The sequence below is a fragment of the Mesocricetus auratus genome, unplaced genomic scaffold (genome assembly GCF_017639785.1).
Source record: "Mesocricetus auratus isolate SY011 unplaced genomic scaffold, BCM_Maur_2.0 Super-Scaffold_100013, whole genome shotgun sequence".
NCBI lineage: Eukaryota > Metazoa > Chordata > Mammalia > Rodentia > Cricetidae > Mesocricetus > Mesocricetus auratus.
The window spans coordinates 48,678,483-48,688,330 of NW_024429196.1; the positions used below are offsets into that span (position 1 = coordinate 48,678,483).

Below are 9,848 nucleotides of genomic sequence, written 5' to 3' on the forward strand. Positions count from 1 at the left end.
GGAGCCCTTACCCATTAGGAAAAGTGGATTGGGGGTGGACTTGGGGGAGTGAGGAGGAGTAGGAGGAAGCAAGGGGGGTTGGGAGACAGGTGGGAGAGAGAACTGTAGGTAGATTGTAAAATGAAATCAGAAACTAAAAAAATGGGTAAAAAGAATAGACTAGGTTTCAGTTACTGAGATCCGTTTAATATCTTCATGATGTTGCAATTAAAAATTACTGAATATTTGTAATATAATTATACTATAATTACATGTATAATTATTGTATGATTAATGCTTATCATTAATTTCTGCTATGTATTTAGAAGTGTTGCTGCCTCACCAATTGCTGAAATAGAGTAATCTATTAAAAGCTCCAGGGCAGGAGAGATGGTTCAAACAATAAAGGCATTTGCTGCCAAGCCTGCCAACCTGAGTTTTATACCCCAGTGTTGGTCTCACATGGTCAGAGAAAGGAACAACTTCACAGGTTGTTTGCATGTTTGCACGCACGCGCGCACACACACACACACACACACACACACACACACACACACACACACACACACACTAAATATAACAAAAACATTTAAACCAAATCTTACATTTAAAATTGTGTTTTATCATGTTTACATTATTTTCAAAATTGCCACATTTTACATTGGTGAACATCATCATTTCTAGAAACTTATACTGAAGTCAATTTCTATGTCTAACATATATTTTATTTCATTTTTTCTAGTTGTCCTAACAGTGAAGGATACAAGTCCTCTGCTTCCCCTTTCTGTCTAACAGGAAATACTACTGAATTATTTTATTCACAGAAACAGATCATTTTCAGCTCCTACAACAATCTATCCAAAATCAGGAACTAATTGTGCAAGAATCCACGGTGACCTCTCCTCACCAACTCCAATAACCCAATTTCCAGTGTTTGATATTTGCCATGAATCAAGCCAGAATTTTTTTCAGCAGGTTCTTGCAAAGCTTGTAAAGCATCTAGATTCCCACCTGCCTTCTTCCAAGTAGCTCTGCTTCACTGACCTGGGATGGAGTCCAGGAAACTGTATTTTTAGTATCTTCCAGGTGGCTGATGATGAGGTTCATGAAACCATGCTTTGTGAAGAGGGTCATCAGGACCCATGATCCAGTCAGCATGGAAGATAGGCTCTCTCACCTTTAGCACTCTTGGAGTCCTCTGGAGAGAGGATAGTCAGGAACCTGTGTTTCCCAACATGCCCCATTCTTGCATGTTATCTGGGTTCCTGAAAGGACAAATTCTCTGAGTCACCTTGTCACCAACTGGTTACCTATCTTCTGATTCTTCAGAGCCCCTTCCTGTATCCTATATGAACTGAGTCTCCTTTACTGGACACTGTCTATCTGTTTGCATAGCACACATCAAGGAGACCCTGAGCTCCTCAGTCCCCCATACTCTCTCTTTAGTATGACAGGTGACATGCACCAAGTAAAAAATTAATGGATTTCAAAGCAGTAGTTGCCAGACTTCGTGAATGTGGACAAATCGTCAAAACTAGATGTTACATAATTCTATTTGTATGATCTTGTGGTGACAATAAAATACTAGGGACAAGTATTTTGTCAAGGTTTGGAGGTGAGAGGGAAGCAATTAGTTACAAAATGGTATAATGTAACTTTTTGATATAGTTGGCTGGTTTCTTTTACTCCTTTGGCTCTTTGTTCTGTTAGGGAGCCTGAAACCCAGTTCCCAAATAAGTCACATGGAGACATATTATTACTTGTGAATGTCCGGCCTTAGCTTGGCTTATTTCTAGACAGCTTTTCTTCAGCTTAAGTTATCCTGTAGGACTTTTGCCTCTGGGCTTTTACCTTCCTTTTCTTCTTACTCGGTGTGTTGCTGTGAGTTGGGTGGAAGGCTCCTGATATCTTATTCCTTTTCTTGCTCCCCAATTCTTTCCTCCCAGATCTCTGCTCCTACATATTCTCTCTGCCTGCCAGCCCCAACTATCCTTTCTTCTGCTTTGGTATTGGCTGTCTCTTCTTTATTAGGCCAATCGTGTGCTTTAGACAGGCAAAGTAACACAACTTCACAGTGTCACAGTGACACACAAGAATGCAACACATCTTTATATCATTAAATAAATGTTCCAGAGAATAAGTAAACATAACATACCTTAAAATAATATTCCATAACATTTTCTCATTGTGAAAATTACCTGCTTTTGTTTTTATAGTGGAGAAATTTCTGCATGTTTTGTCAGATCTCTGAAGTGTCCATCTTAGGCTGCAGAAGGTACTCGGTGGCTAAAAACATGACACTGCTTTTGCAAAGGGCCCAAGTTTAGTTCCTAGCACTGATGCCCAGTGATTCAGAACTGTCTGTAAATCCAGTTCTCAGTGATTCAACACCCCCTTAAGGTATGCAGAGGTACCCATGTTCATGTGCATACATATATACCTGGAATTAAAAATAAAATGACTCACAATGACATTTGCGTCTTAGAAATTACTCACATATCCATAAACTGTATTTAAAAAAATACAATTTCTGTCACATCTAGGAAGAGTAAAATCATCCCACGAATTATTTCCTTTGAATTTTCAGTGTGATAGTGATCTACTTATTACTATGTACACACTTTTCAGATGGGAACACAGTTTTTCAACCAAATTTCAAACAACTGAAGCTCTGTCTCCCTCTAAATCAGACCTTTCCCCTGCCTTTACAGTAGCAGATGATGGATAAGCTGAAAGCAGCTCCCTTCAGCGCTTTCTAGAGTGGAGAGTGGAGGGGAAGGGGCAAAGACTGAAGTAATCCTGTAGCATTTGAAGTTATTCATCCCATTCAATCTGGTGAATTTTAGAATTGCAGGAGCTTCCCAGAATGATGCATGTTTGTTCATGGTAAAACATGGGATTGAAGGCATGCAAGTGGAAGAGAGAAACAGGATTAAGAATATAATCACCACCAGTGGCTACCTTTCCATCTGGGGTATTTTAATGCTTTATCTGGGGTTAGTACTCAATGTAGAAAAATGCTTATTGAACACTCTCTGCTACTGGTGGGGTCACCAGAAGATTATCCACAGTACAAATCATTCAGACCAGGCTGTCCATCACTTCATGGAGATTTAACTACCATTGGTGATGGAGAGATAATAGGCTGAGAGTTAAGCCTGAAGCAGATGGGTTCCTTCAAAACCTGTGGCATCCTAGATTCTTTGGTCTTCTAAAAGCCACTTGGTGGGAAAACACATGCTGCAAAGAGAATATGGCTGGCTGGAGTAGCCACTACTCTCCATAATTTTTTCTGTGAACTTTTGTCAAAGAACTCACCAGGGAAAATAAATTGCCATCCATACTGTCACTTACACTATCCAACACTGTTCAACATCCTGACTTTTTAAATTAAATAACATTTTCAACTGAATGAATGCAGTGGCACCACCATCATTTGAGTTTCTAAAGAACAGGCGGGGTGAACTTTTACTGAGGCCTTGTGAGAGCTGAATGCTTATGGTCATTAATTAAAAACAGATTAAATGAACTAGGAATTATGGACTTATCTGCATATGACCATCTGCATCAGCACTCTTGCTTTTTCAAACCACAAAAGAATATACCATGTCTGGTAGCCAAATCAGAAGCAGGTTGGAGAACCACAAGATAGGAAAGCTCTGCCCTTCCATGATCACCATTCACTAACCCATCAGGCGTTTATTGGGTGCTGATTGCATTGGGCACAGTGGAAGTCACAGACACAAATTATGAACAGCTTGTGACCTCACTAAAGATGAAGCACTAGATACTTAAATTATGAAAACGCCTTGTCAGTTCCAACTCAGCATATGAACAATCTCACTCAAAACTTTGATAATTAAAATATCACCATATTGGAGAAGCAATGAGAACCAGAGCTTTTAATCACAGGGAAATGACATGGAAACATTGCCTTTGGCTTAAAATAAAATCAAACTTTTGAAATTAATGCCAGAGATATTTCAAAGTAATATATGACATATCAACAACAGTTTTTAATCAGAATGTACGTAAACACATCAGCAACATTTTTATAACAGGGGAAAATTTGCAGAGCATCTGATGGATCTGCTCCATACATTAAATTTACAGTATTATCTTTTCTATTCATCTTTTAAACCATATAATACATGGCACAATGGAAAATAAAGCTCACAGGGGGAATATTACCTATATTCACATCATACCAGATTTGTGCATATTGTCATGTATCAGTTATTACTGATCTGTATTTATGAAAACATATTTTGTTTGTAATCTACCAGGGACCAATAAGAAACAGGGTCCATAAGTTATGTAATGTTTCTTTTCCTTTCCAAAAAAATGTGTACCCAAAAAGAAAAATAGCTTGGCATGGTGGCTTTCCTCTATGCCACCACTTGAGAAGCTGAGGCAAGAGGATTATGCCAAGTTCAAGGCCAGTCTGGGGTTCAAAGTGAGATCTCATCAGTCTCATGATAGGGGAAGGGGATTTAAGGTAGCTTCTCCACTTTTGCTTAGATCCTTAGTTGGGTCATCATTGTAGATCTCTGGACATTTCCCTAGTGCCAGATTTCTTTTTAAACTTATAATGACTCCCTCTATTAAGGTATCTCTTTTCTTGCTCTCCTCTGTTCTTCCCGTGACTCAGTTGCCATCCTAGAGCACTCATCCAGTAGCTGACAAAAGCAGAAACAGAGATCCACAGCTAAGCTCTGAACCAAACTCCTGGGATCCAGTTACAGAGAGGGAGGAGGGATGAGCAAAGGGGTCAAGACTGTGCTGGACAACCCACAGAAACAGCTGACCTGACCAAGTGTGAGCTCACAGACCCCAGTTATAAAACTGGGAAACCAGCATTGAAATGACCAAGCATCCTGAATGTGGGGTCAGTTAGGAGAACTGGGCAGTCTATCGGACCTCTGACACTGGAACCAGTATTTATGCCTAGTGCACAAAGGGCCTTTGGGTGCCCATTTCCCATGGAGGTCTACTCTCTCAGACTAGACAAACAGGGGAGGGCCTAGCTTCTGCTCCAAATGATGTGACAGACTTAGATAATACCCCATGGAAGGCCTCACCCTCCCTGGGGAGTGGATGGGGAGTGGGATGGTTGGATCCATGGGGGGCATGCAAAGGGAGAGGGAACTGGGATTGATATGTAAAATAAGATTGATTGTAAATTAAAATTTTTAAAAAAGAAAAAAAAAAAACAAAGTGAGATCTCATCTCAAAAGAAAATGCTTATGGGAAAACTTTTGTTTTTCAGTGGAGAAAACATAGCATAGCCTGATACATAGACTAATGAGGAATACAGGAATGCTTTGAAAATAGGAATACAGCACACTTTATTTTTTTATATATATTTTATTTTCCAGTTTAAATTTAGATAAGAAACAAGGTTGCTTCACAAGTCAGTTCCAGGTCCCTCTCCCTTTCCCTCCCCTCCTCCCGTGCCCTTCCCCAAACCCCCCCCCCCCTCGTTATCCCCTCATTCCCCCAGGGAGGGTGAGGCCCTCCATGGGGGTGTCCATAGTCTGTCATTTCATACAGGGCAGGGCCTAGACCCTTCCCCAAGAGTTCAGGGTGAGAGTGCACCTCACATTATTGGATGGGAGTCCAAAGTCCGTGTGTATACTTGGGATAGGTACTGATCTGCTGCCCAAGGCTCAATAGATTACCTAGGCCTCCTCACTGACACTCACATTCAGGGGGTCTTGATCAGTTCCATGCTGGATTCCCAGGCTGATGCCTGGGATTCAAGAGTTAACCTTTGTCTGGTCAGCTGTTTCTGGGGGTTAAAGACTCAAGCTTTCATTCTTTGTTTTCTGGAGACTTCATGAGACCAGGGAGAACTCTGAGGCCAGGTACCAAGCACTCAGAAGATGCCTGACAAATGCCTATGGAGCCGAAGTAAAAGCACTATGCAGAAAGTGTTAAATTCACTGTAAACTAAGTATTCCAGACAGGCACTCTGGAAGAGAAAAGAAGACCTTCATCTAAAGGCAGAAAGCTGGGCCACATGCTGGAAGACCAGTGAATAGGAACAGAACATCTGTACATAAAGAATGCAAAGTTAGTGACATTCTCTACCCTTGGGTATTGAGTGAGAGAGGTAGCAGATGAAAGAAAATATCCCCTTGACTCTTTATTTATGATGTTTCCACTTTCATCACCAAACCACTTCAGTGTTACCTAGATGCAGGAAAATGCTAGCCCAGAGGGTTCCATGTCAATACAACCGTGCATTGCTTAGTCCAGCCATAGCCTCAGACATCTCTAGGTGAGCATAGACCGGAGGAATTGGGAATCACTAAGGATTCTGCTTCTGTTTTGTTATTTCTTCCCAAGAAAGAAATTGTTGGTGCCTGCCTCCACAGGTAAGATCAAGACTGAGGTCTTTGCATCCGGTTTTATTTGAAAATAAATGAGTCAGTTTGACTTCAGATTACAGTTCTGAATTGAACAATTAATGTTGCCTTCTCCTTGAGTGATCTTAATTTATAACCAAGTAGTAAATTGAATTTTGAATTCATCGGTTGTGTCCTGCAGTTAGTTAATCCTAAAAAGACAAAGCTGGTAGCTTAATGCCACGGCATTGGGAAGGAAAAAAGAAAGAAACAATTCTCAATGCTAAACAGTTAGGGATATATTTAACAAGGAAGCATGTTTATTTGAGTAGTTTCAAAAAGAAAAATGGTAATTTTTTATGAGATCTGGCTGTGTAGTTCAATCCCAAAGATATATAAAATATCTGTAGATGATTCTTCACTTGGGTATATTAGTATTGGGATGAACAACTTTTATTTTTATAGAAAGTATATAGCAAAAAGAGAAGCAGCAGGTTTTGTTGAAATAATAACATTAATGATACAAATGCTGGAGGATGTTGGCTGATTTTGGTCCTTGTTCTCCAGTTGAAATGTGTTTCCAATTTTATCCAAAGTTTCAGGTTCCAATAAAATTTACATGAAAAGGGTTGGGGAAATGACTCAGTTAGTAAACGGCTGGATGTGCAAGCATGAGGGCTAAGACCAGATCCCCAGGATCCCCGTAAAAAAGATGAGCTCAGCAAAATGTGTTTATAATTCCAATGCTGGGAATGCAAATTCAAGATTATACTTGGAGGTAACATAGACAAACAGTGAGCTCCAGCTTCAGTGAGAGACTGTCTCAAAAAATAAGATGGAGAATAATAAAGGACACTTAACATTGTCTTCTGGCTTTACCACAAACAACATATACACAAAAAAGAATAAAAATAAAAATATATATGGTAACTTTTTAAAGTATTGTATTTATTCTTTGAAATGTTCATAAATATATTTTGATCATCCCCTTTTCCTGTCCCTAACTCCTCCCTGATCCTTTCCTATTTCTCTACCCACCAAATGTGAGTGTGTGTGTGTTGACTTATTTATATATGGAACTTTTAAACCAGCATAGCTTAGACATTAAAAGGAAGGTCATTAGTGAGCAGACAATCAGGATATATTCTCACTTATATACGGTAGGTAGTAATACTATTAGATCATGATAAGAAACATATGTATTATGTGCTTAGCAAAAAAGAGTTAATTGCATTACAGTTTATTTTTTGATTAAGTAAGCATTGACTCATATTTGCAGAAAAATTATAAGAATTAGAATATGTAGCAGGAGCACATCTACATCTAGTATACACAGGACTATCGATGAGTAGCATGTTTCTCCTTAGACTAGCACTGAATTCAGCAAGGGAAATCTATGGGATAACCTTGTTATTGATACGTTTCCTCGGTCCTGGAGTCCAGTACATAATAAGAAGTGCTTGTTTTCTTGCGGTGTCATTGAAGTAACTGAGACAAATCTCCATCAGTTACAAAGGCTTCCTCAACATCTCCCTTCTCATCTAACTCACCTTCAGACTCCACATCACATCTCAGTATTCCTTTCCATTACAAAGGTCAGGAGCACTCCAAGTTCCAGGCACCTCTCCCTACATCATGGGACAGACAATTGCTTTGATTCTTCCCATAAATAAAAGATGGTTGATCACTATAATTTAGTACTTCTGGTAGAATATTCCACAAAAAGTAGTGTCTTGACTTACGATTTTTCCAAATAGTAGTAGTTTCAAAGAACATTAGTGGAGAGAGAGAGAGAGAGGAGGAGGAGGAGGAGGAGAGAGAGAGAGAGAGAGAGAGAGAGAGAGAATAAAAACCATGTCAGAAGTAGTGTGACATGGATAAAATGCATTCTTTTTTTTCAGAATATGAAAATTTATTACTGTGTCTCCACTGACAAAATTTAGGATCTTGGTCTCTCCTTCTTGTCTTTGTACAGGGCCAAAAAGGGACATATTGGCTACTTTAACAACCTTAAAGCAGACTCCAGGAATATCACCTACAGCATGACCTTTTTGACCAAACCCAGCAACCAGAACCTCATCGTTTTCCTCAATGAGGTTCAAGCAGCCATCGTTGGGCACGAAAGCTGTGATCTTCTTGCCATTCTTAATGAGCTGCACCCTGACACACTTCCAGATAGTGGGATTGGGATGTTTGGCTTCAACCCCTATTTTCTCCAGCACAATTCCCTTCACATGCTGTGCCCAGGTGAGCTTTCTTGTACTGCTTATCATGCCACTTCTGGTCCCGTCGGTGACTGCGGAGCTTCCGGGGAGTACAGAGACAGCCACACTTGCCCATCTTACCGGAGCCACGGCCACGAGAGAAAGAGAGAGGTGGTTTAGGAAGGACCCACAAGCCAGTGCTGATAAAATGCATTCTTAAGAGGAAAGTGATGGCTATAATATCTTTTTTTTTATTTTTTTTATTTTATCATTTTTTATTTTAATTTTAAATAGCTTGCTTTACATGTCAATCCCAGTTCCCTCTCCCTCCCCTCTTCCCGCACTCCCCTTCCCCCCCTCCCTCCCACCCTATTGCCAAATCCTTCCACATAGGGGATATCTAGAGTCTGTCATTTTACTCTTGGTAGGGTCAAGGCACTCCCCTAAGAGTCCAGGCTGAGAGAGCATCCCTCTTTGTGTTATGGACACACGATGTCTGTTAGTATTCGAGGGATAAACACTGATCCACAGCTCAGGGCCCCATAGGTTGCCCAGGCCTTCTCACTGACACTCACAATTTGGGGGGGTCCAGATCAGTCCCATGCTGGCCTCCCCACTGTCGGTCTGGGGTCCAAGAGCACTCCCCTGTTCAGATCAGCTGTCTCTGCTGGTTTTGCCAGCCCATTCTTTGCCAATTTGCTCATCACTCCTCTCTGTCACTGGGTTCCTTGGGTTCAGTTCAGTGATTAGTTGTGTGTTTGCCTCTGCTTCCATCAGTCACAGGATGAAGGCTCCCGGATGGTTATAGACATCAAGTTCATTATCAGGAATGGGCATCAATTGGCAAGCTAAGCAATAGTGGAGGGACCACCTCGAATGCCCATTCCTGGTTATAATATCTTAAATGAAACTGAATTCTCTTCTCTACCACAATAAAGTAAATTTACAAAGATGAGTCATCTCAGAATTTGCAAAAAGCAACCTTACACTGTATTTTAGGAAAAAAATAATACATAGTGATTAATGTGAGGCATGCCAATAATGTAATAAGATTTCTCTACAAAGAAGATTTTCCTTGGTGACTCAGACACAAGTGAGGTACAAACAAGAGAATCAATACATTCTACCCCAACCTTCTTCATAGGAATCTTAAATGCAGAAAGAAACAGAAACAATCAATAGGTACATACTCCTTGGAGGAAGAAGGTGAGAATCAAAATATTTCTTGACAGTCAGTGGTTATTTCTCTTTAAAGGCAATGGAGATGAATTTCCATAAAGTTTAAATCTCAGAGGAGGAACAAGCACCAGCCAGA

General features: G+C 40.3%; 1 pseudogene; it reads right to left on the reverse strand.

Moving 5' to 3' along the window:
• Positions 1-8,268: 8,268 nt before the first annotated feature.
• Positions 8,269-8,669, reverse strand: LOC121143760 (annotated as a pseudogene).
• Between the last annotated feature and the right edge of the window lie 1,179 nt (positions 8,670-9,848).